Source organism: Lynx canadensis, chromosome A1, assembly GCF_007474595.2.
Source record: "Lynx canadensis isolate LIC74 chromosome A1, mLynCan4.pri.v2, whole genome shotgun sequence".
Classification (NCBI taxonomy): Eukaryota; Metazoa; Chordata; class Mammalia; order Carnivora; family Felidae; genus Lynx; species Lynx canadensis.
In genome coordinates this window covers 131,614,353-131,630,284 of record NC_044303.2, presented here as the reverse complement: position 1 = coordinate 131,630,284, position 15,932 = coordinate 131,614,353, and the positions used below count along the sequence as shown (strand labels likewise).

At 40.2% G+C, this 15,932-nt stretch overlaps 1 protein-coding gene across 2 annotated transcripts in view; it reads right to left on the bottom strand.

The window, feature by feature from the left end:
- RNF180 (ring finger protein 180) overlaps window positions 1-15,008 on the bottom strand; it is a 205,201-nt gene extending 190,193 nt beyond the window's left edge. Inside the window, exon 1 of one of the 2 annotated variants that reach the window (XM_030321877.2) lies at window positions 14,978-15,008. The gene's annotated coding sequence lies outside the window, so the exon portion shown is untranslated. Of the gene's footprint in view, window positions 1-14,698; window positions 14,828-14,977 lie in introns of those variants that run through there. The other variant, XM_030321869.1, reaches the window with a different exon arrangement.
- Between the last annotated feature and the right edge of the window lie 924 nt (window positions 15,009-15,932).

Genomic DNA, 15,932 nt, shown 5'->3' with positions numbered 1-15,932 from the left:
AGATGATGTCTGCAATTTTTTGTTCCAAGGAATAGGTTTAGTCATTTTGGAGATTTTTGAGCAATCTAAAGTAGGCCTAACATATTTTAAATAAAAGTACCACCAATATTCCTGATTGGACCAAGGAGAGACAGTAGCAAGAAGAAAATAAAATCAGGTGATACTTTAAAATGAATTTTAAATTGTGCTTTGAAGCTACAGATGTTCATTCAGTAAGTATTTGCCAAGGCTCTACTACTATTTTGTGAGAGAACACAATGAATAACAAATACACGGACTGTGAAAACATATGGGAGGGTGACAGGGATTCTAAGCCAATTAGGTGAGAGAGAAGACACAAAATTGACATGATTTGTGGAGGGAAACATCCCAATAACCAATTGGTCCTGAGATTAAACAGAGTCTTACTTCCCCAGATGCTTCTCATGCTGATTTCTCAGAAAAGTAAAAATGGGCTGAAACATCTTTACTTTATGTGAAATACATTAACATGATACGACACATGGTCTTAACTGAAAGGTGATAATAAGTAGCTAACTTGCCATGCTTTTACTGGACAGTTATATTCTTTTTGATGGGTCAAGTATCAACTATCAAGAAAGGATTCAGAGGAGAAAGTGGCGCCACAGAAAAGCACACTGATTTGGCTTCAAAATCCATTTTTCTTTTGGGCCAAAAGAACAGTTACACAGAAAGGCTTTTTGTTGACTATGGAGGCAGCCATACTAGCTTACTGCAAAAGACTGATAGCAGAGACCAAAAAAAAAAAAAAAAAAAAAAAAAAAAAAGAAAAGAAAAAGGGTATGTGCCAGTAGAGAAAGCGCTGACCTAGAAGAGTCAAAATACCTGAGCCTGTTTATTTAGTTAATTATCCTATCATTTTCCCTCCAAAGGATTTAAAGCTCCTGGTGCTATTACTGTTTGCTTTATCTTTCCTGAGCAGCCTTTACCTTTGAGTAGTTCATGTGTTACATAAGCCTCTGATCAGTACTCATGTCACTGTACCATCAGGTATTATATTAATGGGTACATCTGTTTCTTCCTATAAATTGTAAGCTCCCAGAGACAGGGCATAAGATTTTGTTTCATTTTATATTTTGTGTGTGTTTTCTTGTTGTTTTTTTATTTGAGAGACAGAGAGAGAGAGAGAGAGCAAGGAGGGGAGAGGGGTAGATGGAGAGAGAATCCCAAGCAGGCTCCACAGTGTGGAGCCTGATTGGGGGGGGGGGGGGGTTGCTCAATCCCATGACCCTGAGATCATGACCTGAGCCAAAATCAAGAGTCAGATGCTCAACAGACTGAGCCATCCAGGTGCCCCAAGATTTAGTTGTAAATAAAAATTCTAAGTATAAAGTAGAAATACAGTTACTAAAACTATCAATTACCAGATAAACTCTGTTTGAATGGGAAAACACTGCTGCAGTAATCTAGCCAAAAGACAGGACTCAGATCACGGTGGTAGCAGTGGTGGTGATAAGTAATGGTCAACTTCTGGACATACAGTGTAAATAGAGGAAACAAGGTCTCCAGAGAGACTGCATGCGGGGTCTAAGAGAAGAATCAAAGATAGCTCGAAATTTTTTAGAATGAGTGACTTTAAAGATGGAATTGCTATCAACTGATATGGGCAAGGATGCAGACACAAAGGAGGGGCAGGTCAGGAGCTCAGTTTTGGATGTATGAAATCTGAGGTGTCTATTTGACTTTCAAGTATCACTATTAAGGACATGGCTGGATTCCAGAATCTGGACTTGTAAATTACAGTATCTGAGGAGGAGATTTAAATGAGGATGGTTCTCTAAAGCCACAAAACAGAGGAGATCTACAAGGCTGTGAGTATGGAAACAGAAAAGAACAGGGGCGCCTGGGTGGCGCAGTTGGTTAAGCGTCCGACTTCAGCCAGGTCACGATCTCGCGGTCCGTGAGTTCGAGCCCCGCGTCAGGCTCTGGGCTGATGGCTCAGAGCCTGGAGCCTGTTTCCGATTCTGTGTCTCCCTCTCTCTCTGCCCCTCCCCCGTTCATGCTCTGTCTCTCTCTGGCCCAAAAATAAATAAAACGTTGAAAAAAAAAATTAAAAAAAAAAAAAAAAAAAAAAACAGAAAAGAACAAAATAAGCCCTGGGCCCACTTAAATTTTCTGGGGATCTAAATTTTTTTCAGTTATGTCTATTAATTCTCACTCACTTCCTCTTTGGTTTCATAATCTCAGAATATAAACTCATCTTTACCATGAGACAAGTGTGGGGCCTTGTTAGAGGACCTGTTCCTCCAGAGAAAAGTTTCACCTTCTATCTGCCAGGTGCTAACGGGGTATCACCAACGAAAGAATGCTTTGTAGTTAAGTTTCTCAGTTTGGGGATCCTTGGGTCACCCTGGTAGTGTAAACTCAAGCCCTAAAATCTGAAGTTAAGGATTCTCCAGTTATTTAAAGGATGTCTTAATCTGAAAACAGATGAATTATAAACTACCTTTGCTATACATACTATTTTTACAGTAACTAAATAGTTGATGGGGAAAAACTCACGAGACATCATGCTATTTTGAGGCATCATGCTCAAATGATCCTACATAAATGTAGGATTATCAATATAATCACCATTTTTCACCCCTTAATAAAATGAGAGATTTAGGAAAAAAACACCATCAGTAGATACTAAAAACATTAGGGGGAGAAAAAAAGGATGATGGAGCATTTTATAATGTAGGTACAAGGCTGTACCACATGAACTCAAAGATCAAGCCTAATATCTTAACTAAGCAAATCATAACTAAATAGAGAACAACTTTATTAGTTTGCTAGGGCTACCATAACAAAGCGCCCTGTGGCACTGGGGGGCTTTAACAAAAGAAGTTTTTTCTCATAGTTCTGGAAGGTAGAAGTCTAAGATCAAGGGACCATCACGACTGTTTCTTCTGATGTCTCTCTGCTTGGGTTTTAGATGGCTGCCTTCTCATGTGTCCTCACATGGTCTTTCCTCTGTAGGCACCCATCCTGATGTCTCTGTGTGAATCCAAAATTTCTCTGCTTATAAGGACACCAGTCAGATTGGATTAGGGCTCACCCAAACAGCCTCATTGTAACTTTAAAGGCTTTATCTCCAAAAACAGTCACATTCTGAGGTACTGAGAATTAACTCTTCAATATACAAATTTGTGGGGCACCTGCGTAGTTCAATTGGTTGAGGGTCCAAATCGTGATTTCAGCTCAGGTCATGATCTCACCGTTCGTGGGAGTGAGCCCCATAGCAGGACGGACAGCACAGAGCCTACTTGGGATTCTCTCTCTTCCTCTCTCTCTGTGCCCCTCCCTCCCCTCTTGAATTAAATAAATAAGTGTTAAAACAAAAACGAATTTGCAAGGACACAATTCAGTCCATAACAACAACCAAACATCAAGTGCCTCCTGATGCAGTGCAATTAAAAATAGTCAGCACCAGGGCGCCTGGGTGGCTCAGTCAGTTGAGCATCCGACTTCCACTCAGGTCATGATCTCAGTTTGTGGGTTCAAGCCCCATGTTGGGATCTGTGCTGACAGCTCAGAGCCTGGAGCCTGCTGTGGATTCTGTGTCTCCCTCTCTCTCTCTGCCCCTCCCCCGTTCATGCTCTGTCTCTCTCTGTCCCAAAAATAAATAAACGTTGAAAAAAAAAAATTAAAAATAAATAAATAAATAAATAAAATAAAAAAAACAACCTAAACGGAATCAAGCAAGCATCTAAATCTAAGAGCCATTTTAATTACTAAATGAAGAATAAAGGAACATGTTAAATAACACCATAAGGATATGACTGGCCAAATACAAAATATGAAAAATTCTACAGAACAAATAACTTGGGTTTTTTCAACAAATAAATGAATTTTTAAGAGGAAGGAAAAACTTAAGAGATATCAGATATCAATGAAAAGCAATGTGTAGACAGTGACTAAATCTTAAATCCAAGAAATCAACTTTAAAAATACAGATTTTTGAGACAAATGAGCAAAATTATACATGAACTAAGTTCAATGTGGATGTGCTATATAATGCTGTTATCTTTTTTAAAGGTCCTGAGCTAGAGATCAATATTGTAGCTTTGGTCATTCACAGGTCCAACTATATAATATAGAAACAAATTTCATAATGTAGAAAAAAGAATGAAAGAATAATAACTATTGAAGCTGATGGATACATGAGGATTCATTATACAATTCTATTTCTGAGTATGTTTCAAATTTTTCACATTTAAAAAATTTCATAAAGCAAATTTTCAGATGAGACTTTTCTCCATAATCTGCTTAAACTAGACCGATACAGACTTCTGTATAATCTCTCTGTGTCTGTGGACGTTGTTTTTTCTGCTTTTTTTTGTTTGTTTGTTTTTTTGTTTCTAATCTCTTATTACACTGAGAATGTTGGCCTTTCAAAATCCTGGCTTTGTGGGAAGTTTCAGTTGCCAACTGCCTGCCCTCATGTATACCTGAGGATTCTGGCCTCCTGGATGAGTCTGAGTATTAAAACCCAAGCCCCTGGGGGAAAAAACCAAAACCAAAACAAAACAAGAAGCCCCTCCGTTAGTGAACCTAGGCGACCTCACTCTAACAGCAAGGACAGCTTCTGTGGGTCTACTTTCCAAGCTCTGCCCACCTTTGTTCTTTCTGGCTCCAGAGCTTTCTTTTACTTTGTTACAATGTCATTCATGAATGTACATGATACATAATCAAACGTTTCTAGACAAGTTCAAGCTATTTGTAGCAGAGGTTTTCAGGTTATAACTGAAAGCTTCCCATTCTGTTAACTACTGCAAGAAAAACTTATTCCTGTCATTTGGTAAGGTCAGTGAGAGTTCAAGTCATGATTTTAGAATATGTTTGGAGAACTTCGCAGTCCAAAAGGGAGGGGCAATGGGAGGGAAGAGGATTAAGGTGGACTGAAGAAGCTTCCTCGCCAGTTCCTTCTTCTCTCTAATAGACCAAGGAAGAAATGTGGGGAAAGAAAAATATTTCATCCCATGTACTCTCTAAACAATAAGCAAATGTGTGTGTGCCTTCAAAAACTCCAGGCCAGAGATGATGGTTCTAGTCACCAAAATTTTACTCCATGAAAACCTGAAACATTTTATTCTCCATACTGAAGATGTTAATGCAAAACAAATCATTATTCTGCTGCTTCTTCCAGAGGCTTCCTTGTGCTCTGCTGACCAGACTGCTGTCTACACTCCACCTCACGCGGCTCTACAGTCCAGCAGTCCCCCCTTTTTTCATATCCTCCACTCCACTGGCTCCCTCCTCTGCCTCCTACTGCTGGATCACTAGAAAGTTTACCTCCACCCTCTAGAGAGTACTTCCATATCCCTCAAGTCAGCATAAATACCCCTTTCCGAAGGGAGTGCAGGTGGGGATCATCCTGAAACGATTATTTTCTACTAAATACCTTTCTAGTTCTCCTTTAGAACATGCATCACACTTTTCATTACTTGTTCCATGTCTGTCTTCGCTGCTGAGTTGCAAGCTCCTTGACAGTGTAATTTATTGTGGTGCTGACACAGTGTTGGGCACCAATCAGTTGAGTGAATAAGCAAGTAAGCAGAGGTAAGAGAAAAAAAAAAAAATTACTTCCTCACTCTGCTTAAAGTCAAGGCACAATTTACTGGCATCACCAGGGTGGTTTAGCAAACACCACGGAAGGAAGCTGGTCCCCACCTCATAAAGCTTACAAAGATTCACTTTTTAGAGACTCCATCTTAGAACACAGTCTGAGATTCAGGACATCAGATGTAGTTTGACAACTATAGATTACTGGATGTATTCAAATTATTTATAAACATCTATGAAGGAATCCATCAGAAAACCTTGCTCTTTTTCTTTTAAGTTTTTTTTTTTTTAAGTTTTATTTATTTATTTTGAGAGAAAGAGCGCAAGTGAGGAAGGAACAGAGAGAGAGGAAGAGACAGAGAATACCAAGCAGGCTCCACATGACCAGTGCAGAGCCCAATGCGGGGCTCAAACTCACAAACCATGAGATCATGACCTGAGTCAAAGTCGGATGTCCAACCATCCAAGCCACCCAGGCGCCCCATCTTTCTGTTTAGCAAAGGGCCATAAAGAGATATACTTTGTTATTTTTAAACTAAAATCTCTAATCTAAAACATGAAGTCAAAGGTTAGTATTATTTTAAATACTAGATACTATTTTGAGCACAGTACTTATAAAGTGGCATTAGCTCCTTTAATCATCAGAACATTCCCATGAGGTAAGGATTGTTAAGATCATTTTATGGATAAAGAAACTGAGGCCTAGAGAAAGCAAGTAAGTTCCTAAACTGTTCTCACTACTTTGTGAGGAAAAGGTTATTTTCTAGAGTCTTAAGATTTGTAAGGATATGAGGAGTGAAGCGGATTGAAGTCCTTACAGACAGTTCAAAGTTGGGGGAAAGTGCTCTCTCTTAATCCATTTATTGGAACAAAGGAGGCAAAAACATCACCCCGCCCCCCGCCCCTTTTGCTGGCATCCAGGAGGACTACAGTAAGAAAAGCAGAGGTAAGACAGGGAAGTAGTAACTAGTTCCAAGCTTCAATATCTACTTTCAGTCCTGAGCAGCTTTTGGGTGACATCAGAAGTACTCCAGAAGTACTCCCCTGTAACTCTTCTAAAAATAAAACAGGCTCCAATGAGTTAACAGAGTCCACAAAAACTACACACACTCCTGGCTTACCATATGGGGAGTGGTACTTTTTCACTTTTAAAGTTTGTGCTGCCTTTGTGTACTCCTCCCCCCCCATCCCCCGCCCTTCTTTAGAATTATGGAATCCACATCAGGACACAGGTAATGGGTTATCATTCTCCAGTTTCTCACTATGTGGCAACAGATGCTTCTACAGACAGGAGTTCTGCATAGACAGGCCTTCAGCATGGGTCTCTCTGAAACTCAGTGATGCTCTTATATGGTGTACTAAGAAGATGTGACTTAAGAATAATCCTGAAACAGCCATGGTGTACTGGTTGTTTCTTCTGTCTTCCCCTTCAGTGAGGCCCCCAGCGGCTACTGGATGTATGGTTCCCCTTGCCTTCTTCAAATGTTTCTGCACATGTGATGCACTAACTTATCCTACATTCTGAACAGTTACTCATGATTAAATCCAACATCAATAATTTCACACACAACAATTTTAATGGTGATTAGTAAGACAGCCCAATGAAACTAATTCAGCTTGCGAAATTTCTTTTAAGTTCAGTATTTTGAGAATACCAGCAGTTGCCCTTTTCCCCTCCTACGAAATCTTAGAAGGATTTCCAAAATTTCAACTTGACAAAATAAATGAAGGGGCTAGATACTTCACTATTTGTAGAATCCTTGAGGCACAAATCAAGGGCTAAGGCTACAAAATATATGGGCATAAAATATAAAAATATGGAAAAACATGGTGCTACTACCCATTAAGACCTTGAAATTATTGTTACATCACAACCCCCTTTAATAATCAACCTTCCTTTGTTCCACGGTATTTCAGGGGTGCCATTTAAGTTTGTTTTATTTCTTTTTCTCCCTATATCCTTTAATCCCAGGGAGATCTGCCTAGGCTTGCTGTTATACAGACAAGGTGAAAAAATTACCACGGTCACTCTTCTGGCCACCTGCTCGGGTCTATGGTGGCAGAGCTTGCTAATAAACACAAAGTGCTCCACATGGTTTCGCTATCTCTAGCAGGGTGTCAGCCACCTGTTTCTCTGTTCTCTATTGTGTTCTTCAGAGGGGATGTCATGCACCAGCTTTTATGGCCTATCCGTTTCCCCGGGAGAGAAATGACAGGACCCATGAAGACAGGTCCGAGTACAACTGCTTCCATACACTGTCAACAGGGTTCTTTGGGCTGCAGGTCTCCAAATGCTCTGTGGCACCCACCACAAACCCCCTACATTCCGCTTATGCACATCCTGCAATTTGCATGGAACACAGAAAGTAAAGGAATATCCACAAGTCCCTGCCTCACTGAGCGGTATCTCAGAGGGTGGGAGGGATGTCTTCCCAGTTTGCTAGTTGGCAGAAGACCTGCATACTTGAGGGAAGTGACTGAGGGAGCAGAAAGAAGCCTCCGAGTTTATATTCACCAGGCAGTCTGCATCAACAGGCAAGAGTAGCATAGGAAAGGAAGGTGCTGATGTGGGGAAGTTCTCACCAGAGGACAATCTGCTTCCTGAGGTCACTTCTCTGGTTTTTGTGTTTTATGTGGGGTGTGTGTGTGTGTGTGTTTTCTTTGTTGTTTTTTTTTTTTTTCTGGTTTTATGTTGAGTTTTCATGTTACTCTGCATCTTCAGAGGAACTTAAAGAAAAATGCGAAAAAATACACTGGATGCTGCTATTCAGGTATCACTTTTGAACTGGGAAATTCTTTTACACAATTGGTTAAAAGATTAATAATTTTATGGACATTCCAATGACAAACTGCATGCCACATTTATTTCTTCATATTATTTATAACTCATCTTGGAACAATTTAGGTCAGTAAGGTAAAAAGCGGCAAAACTTTGAGAAACACCATTTTTAGAAGAGGAAAACCAAATGGCTAGCAGTCATATGAGAAGTGCTCAATTCTACCAGAAATTGCGAAAGTTAAAATTAAAATAAGACACCATTTCATAACCATTACATTGGGAAAAATATAAATGTCTGATAATATCACATTAAAATGGTAGGAAGCAGCATCAAGAGACTCATAAAGAACAACGAGGCACGAACATATTGGAAAGCAATTTGGCAAACTCTGGTAAGAGAACGTGCATCTACTGATTTACAGTTATACATCTAAGTGTTTATGTACACAAAAAAAAAAAACCCTAAAAAATATATCATATAGGAATGTTCATTTTAGCAACACTGCGGTAGCAAAACACTAGAAACATACCAAATGGTCATCAATAGATGTGACAAATAAATTTCTGTTCGTGGATACAATGTAATACTGTATAATAAAAGTAAACTAAAGCTACATGTATCTAGAAAAAACTCTACATTATGTTAAACAAGGAAAAAATGCTGCAGAAATATGCTCATTCAAGAAGGACACACAGAGCTTAGTAACAGTCACAAAAAAAATTTAAGGCATGTGCAACAATGTTATGTTTTGTTTACTGATGTTTCTGTAGCATCAGTTTAAAAATACTAAAGGGAGTAACAGACACCAAGCTTAAGATAATAGTAACTTCTAAGAAGGGATTTAAAAGGGCTTTTAAAAAAATCATTAATAATAGTAATATGTTATTTTTTATAAGACTAAGGGATAAGAACATGAGTGTTCATTATATTATTTTCTGTATTGTTTATTTGAAATGTTTTATGATTTTTCCAAACTTGAAATTTGTTAACATGGAAGCCACATGTTTTGCATCCTATAACATAAGCATTTCTCAAAATGAAAAATCTAAGACAGTTATTTTGCTTTCAAGAGTAGATAAAGCAAAATCAAATTTGCATTTGAGCCTTGATGAGGCTACGTATACAATGAGGAGAAAGGGGGCAGCAGCCATAACCTTTGGGTCAAAGTGACTATTTTTGCTAGTGGTTCTCATGTATTGTGTATCTGAAATATGTGAATGCTTTGTAAAAGAACAGATGCTTAAGCCTTATCCTAAACCTGCCTGAATCAGAATGACGACACTCAGAACCACATACACCAAGACTGAAAATCAATGATCTATGAAAATGGCACAAAGACAAAAATGAGCACCATTGATTGATTCAGCCAAATCAAACGGTTGGAATGGTGAAGGGAGATTTACCAATGACCATGCACATAGTTCTAGGTCTCCACCTGTGCACAGTATAAGCAAAAGACAACACATGACGAAACAAACAAATCACTGAGATGGCATGTATACCAATACCATACCAACTAACATCACAAGGGGGGAAAAAAGGATGGTGGTTCAAATGAAATACATCATTCATAAATAAAGTGTTCTTGCATGTTAGTAACTGAATTAAACTAGAACGAAACAGGACATCAGAGGACTGGAAGAAAGTGAAGCTGGGGTATTTATTCCTGCAGCTGCTCCCCTGCCTGATCACAGAAAGACCAGAGCTATAGTCACACAGCCTTTCCCTCCACATAGCTACTGTCTTTGGGTTTCAGTAATGGTTCTCTTCTCTTACCCTTCAGGCCTAGGGATGATAATGGCTCCCACTACAGATAGTCGTGAGATACTTCACCATCCATTGTTGGTGTATTTTAATCCAGGCACACCTTTTAAATTAAACTCTTCTCCATTATCCCATCTGAGCCTGCAATCTGTTTTCTGCTAGAACAATGACTGATACAATTATGAAGCATTAAGAAATTTTACCTCAGTACCTGATTAATAAATTCACCTTATAGATCTAACCTTATAAGCTGATATGTCCTGCTATTACCCAGTGTTCTAGCTGCTGCATAGGATTCAGAAAAAAATATATATATTTAAGGTATGACTTGTGCCTTCAAGGAAAAAAAAATCTAGGTGGAGAACAAGTTCAAGGACAAAGTTAATTAAATAATAAAAAACATAGATAGTAACCAACAACTACAACTGCCTGGTAAACTGAAAACAAGAACTAGGGAGTCAGGGAAAGCTTTGTGGAAAACAGTGGTATTACAGCTGGGTCTTAAGGATAGAAACGATGTAGACAGCATTAGTTAAGGAGAGTGCAGAGAAATAGGTATCTTGAGCAAGGAAAAGAATATAAGGCAAAACACTAAGTTGGGAAAGGATATTGTTGGTGAGCAAAAAGAATAATGCCTGACTAGAAGAGAGAAGGCTTTATTTAGGACCATAAAGCCTTAGTTGGTTTTAAATCAGCCAAGTGCAGCCATATAAATATTTATTACATAATTTATATATTCTCCAGGAGACAAGTTGTCTGAGAAAGAACAGTCTCTACCTTAAACCCAAAATTTTGAGTAGAATATGGCCAGAAAAATACACTTCAGTTTTAATTTCTAGCTCCATTAATTAAGTAAATAGTTCTCAATTTATTCATCACATCATTGGCCAACCTGCCTATACTATTTGTTAAAAAAGCAGCCTGAATTGGTGTCCACACTTCGATTCTGGTGCCTTGGATAAATTTTTTCAACAGGCTTCTAAGTAGGTCAGGCAAATCTAATTCAGAATAACTCTCATGCTTATCTCAGCAATTTTATGAAGGATGTTTTGAAACTGCTTTAAATATGTGTGCTAATGATCTACTGATTGTTTCTAAATTTTTCCAGCCATCAAACCAGTGAAATAATCAAGTAAAGAGATTATAGAATGAGGTCAGTTCTATTATTAATATAACCATCTATAATATTTCTGCTTGCTACAGAGAAAATTATCAAGATAAAAAAATGCAACAGATCTAATTTCCTTAGCTAGCTTTTCCAAGAGATTTGCCATTCAAGTCATTTCCTCCAATATTTTCAAAATTTAAGAAAGCAAAAAAAAACGCCTTGTTAATTAAGTGGATGATGTTTAAAGAAACAAGAATTCTTAGTTTTCATCAATATGATTCCTTTTTTATGCACTTTATCGAATACTAGAGCCAAAACAAGATATTTTAATGTGGGCATTTTGTGTCCCCATTTTATTGTGGACTACTATAAATTGTTAGGTTACAATTCAGATTATGAATTTCAAATTATTTAACAAACATGCAAATGTACATATAAAAAATAAGTATATCTATTAGATGCCTATACACATATAGACAGAACTTTAGCCTTCAAGTAAGTATTGTCCCCTTTAGAGTAGTCACTCTGGGAAGGATGCAAAGTTATTCTAACAACGTTGCTGTTGTTTGAAACTATTTTTAAACCACTGGTTTGAAATTGCTTTCATAGCCTTTCAAATAATCTTTTAATATCCTTAATAGTGGCAAAATCTGGAAGAGTTTCACAGTCATGCAGAAATCATTTTTCAAATTTAGCAAATGAAAATGGTGTTCTAATGGAGTTAATAGTTTGATTAAAAAATACAAACAAAAACAAGTACTTATAAAAAGCGATCCTGAAAGCGTTTCTGTTACTTGTAAATTGACTAGACATTCCAAAAGATTCAAAATAATTGTGAATAGCAACTTTTGGAGGCATGTAGTGTCCTAAAGTGACCACTTGGAATGAACACTCTCCCTTAAAAAATAAATAACAGCATGTTTGGATAAGGGCAGGGTTTCACGACTCTATAGTCACACTTTGAAGTCACAGAGCATCTTTCTTCCATGTGGTTAAAAATATTTACTTCATTAACTCTCCAAATATCACTAATGACAGAAAGGCCAGATTATCATTCTTTTTTTTTTTTTCCCCAAGTGGATGAATGAAGGTGGTGTAAGGCAAAGAATTGTGTTTATTTCATGAGTCAATATTTAAGTCTAAGGATCTTGTCGTTGGCAAAATTTTAATGAAATGTTTAGCTTTATGCTGCTTGATAAAAAGGCATTATATGAAATAGATGTGTCATAAAATATTACAGAGCTCCATTAAAATGATTAAAGATTCATTGCATACTTGTCTGAAAGAATTCTTGCTTGATGTTTGACAGCTACTTATTAGAGAGGCTAGTGTCTAACCTAAAATACACTCATAAAAGTCCTACTTGAGTCTATTTTACCAAGAAAGAATGCTTGTTTTTTAAATACTTGATTTTAGAAGAAAAAATACCTTCACTGTGAAAAACCAAATACATAAATGAAAGGGAGGAAGAAAAATGGACAGTAAAAGATCTATTGGCAAATTCACATAAGAGAAAACCCTAGGAAAACTGGTGAACTGTCGATGGTTCTGAGAGTTAAAAAGTACAACAACATAAATGTGCCCGATTACAAGTTAAATGTCATTGAAATTATTAAAATGGCTATTATCCTAAATGCTTAATTCTTCTGTTTGGGAAAACTTTCTGCACATTGTTCTAGGATACCTAGGAGCTCACTTCTTCTATTCCACTTATTCATTAAATAAATATTTAGGGCTCCCAGTGGCACAGTATTTATATAGGAGATTAAAGATTTGACAGACCAAAGACAAAAAAAACAAAAAAAACAAAAAAAAAAAAAAAAAAAAAAAACAAAACCTTAGTCACTACTACTCTCCCAATCCAACTGAACATGTAACAGCACTCCAGCTGGTCTTAAGGGTTAACTTGCTTCAACTTAACACACTCCTTGCCTGCTGACTTAAGGCCCTTGATCTGTAACAGAACTAACTGGCTTTCTCCAAGATTTGCAGACCATTGGCCCTGGGGAATATGGGACCAGAACTTTCCCAGGCCACAGAGGCCAGGAAGTCCACCTGAAGGCCCCTCAGCTTGCTGATTAGACCAGCCCTCTTTTAGCGAAATGGTTTTTTTTTTCTTTTTAAGGTCACACGAATGACTTTACTGACCTCCCTTTGTGCATCTATAGACCTTGCCCTCCTTTGCAGAAACAACAGTATTCCTGTACAACCACCCCTGGGTACCAAGGAATCAGGTCTTTTTGCACAATCAACCCGGGGCACCAAGGAACTTCTCTGCACAACCTCTGAGTACAAAGCTAACTCTGTATCTGGCATCATGGAGCCTGCACCTAATCAAGAAACATCACAGACTACTGTATTCCCTTAACTGATCAACATACTTTAAAAATATCAGGGCAAGACAAATCTCAAAGTTGGCCTTTGGACAAGAGTCCGCCTTCTCCCCAGGTGGCCAGCCTCATGAATAAAGCTCATATTCTTTTCCACTGAAAACTCGTCTCTTAAGCCTTCCCAGCAACAGGAAGCTGAACTTGGGTGGGTTTTTATTTTTTTTTAAGTTTATTTATTTTGAGAGACAGAGTGCAAGATGTCAGCACAGAGCCTGATGCAGGGGCTTGAACTCACAGACAGGAGATCACGACCTGAGCTGAAGTCCGAAGGCACCAGGTGGCCCTGAACTTGGGCTCTGGTAACAAAATGATTCTGATGTACTAAAATGATTTTTATGGGTGCTATTCCCAGAGTCAGAAAAGGGCTCAGTTCTATTTTTAGCAAAAGGTTTCAGTAATTAATGACTTAACAAAAATACAATGTGTCAGATGAGCACTGTGGGCCCTACATTTTGTGCGAGGTTGAGTGACTGGACCGAGGATAATTCTCAGCCAGACAAGTTCTTCCTCAAGGGCTGACTGCTTAGTTTTATCATCAGGTTTGGGCGTGGGTGCCTGATGTGCCTGGCCTATAAAATGGGGCAATTTAATAGTAACCTGTCCACACAACGTTCCTTTGAAGTTAGCTAATGAATATTGTCTTGGGTCCAGCCAAACTATTAGATGCTACAAAAGTATTGAGTACTATCTGGAAAAGGTCACAGTGATAAATACGTGTTAATGCACGCTAATTATGGCACTAATAACAACATCCCCCCAACAACCCTCTGCCCACCTCGCCCCGCTGCTGCACAAAGCTTCCTTCTAACCTCTGCCGAGCAAATTCTGTACACTCTGGATCCAAGGCTGCAACAAAAGCAGCTGAAAGGCCAATACCAAAAAGGACCAGACAAAAGAAAGTGGCTCTGTGCAGAGGCAACGGGCCACGGAAGGGGGTGTGTGCCGACTCTCCCCAGGAGGACTCAGTTCCTCAACTCTGACCTGGAGGGCAGCCAACAGTCCACCCAGTCGCCCACCCCCACTCCCCGCCCTCCGCCGGATCCCTGCTCCCCCCCCCCCACTACCCCAGCCCCGGCCCCGATGCTCACCTCCCTGGCTCACGTTTCCAGACCCGTTGTAATTCCACCCCGTCTCCGGTCGCGCCCCGAGGACTCCACGGAGAGCCTCAAGTGCGAAAGTTAAACCACCGTGGCCACATCACCTGAGGCCCGGGGCGGGGGGCGGCGCGGCCAGGCCAGGCCAGCCCTCCAGCAGTCCTAGCTCGGGGAGGAGCAGCGGCCCGAGAAGCCGCGGCCGCTCAGGGCCGGTGAAGGCCGGACCCTCTCGGCGAGGCGCGCCCTGCGGGGCCCGGAGCCGCCGGCCCTTACCTGCGTCCGCTTCCGGGAGCCGCCCGCTCCGCGCCCCCTCCCGGCACGCCAGGCCACTCGCAGCCCGGCTCTGAGCACTCGCCGCCCGGCGGCTCCGGCAGCCGCGAAGCCGGGTCTGGGAGACGGGAAGCGACAGGAGCCAAACCCCGCGGAAAGCGCTCGAGCTCGCCTCGGTCTCGGCGCCCGGGCGCTCCGCACCGCGGATCGCCCTGCTCCCTTACCTCCGTGGGTCCCGCCCCCGCAGGCCGGGTGTGGGCTGCGCCCCACCCTGACCTGACCACGTGCAGACGGGAGCCGCGCCAGCAATGCCCCGCTAGGGGAGACCGGGGCGAACTTACTCTCTCTCGCTATCCCCTACCAGAGCAACTGAAGTTTCCCGTGCCTTGTTCAATCTTGGCCTCACCCTGTCCCTCCTGGAGGTCTGACTTCTGATCCCACCTGCAGGGCCTATTACTTCTTGTGCCTTCGGTTCCACTTTTGTTCAATTGAGATTAATCACTGAAGTGTTCTTGACTTCGCTCTTGACCAATCACAGTTGGTATAAGTGAGTGGATAACCAGAGGTAAATCAAAAGTGCTTATTCAGAGAGGGGGTCTTTTGCAGTAAATGTTGACTCCTCAGCAGTACATCAGAACAATGAGAACAGATCATCAGAAGATGATACCTAAGTGTCGGAACATAAAAGGCCAAGTTTTATTAGTTGGTTTGAGGAAGGGGAAGGAAGTTTTAAGGAGAGGAACGTCTAAAAACTATATAGCTTTCTCTGCTAGATGCAGAAATTTCCATTTGCTTGAAGCGGCTGAGATGGATTCTTGTCCATGACTACAGCTGCATTGTAATGATTTCCCACCTGAGAATCCAATGAAACCATTAACAAAAACTAAAGACATCAAGGAGTACAGAAAACTACAGACCAATGCACCTTATGAATATTAATAGAAAATCCACAACCAAA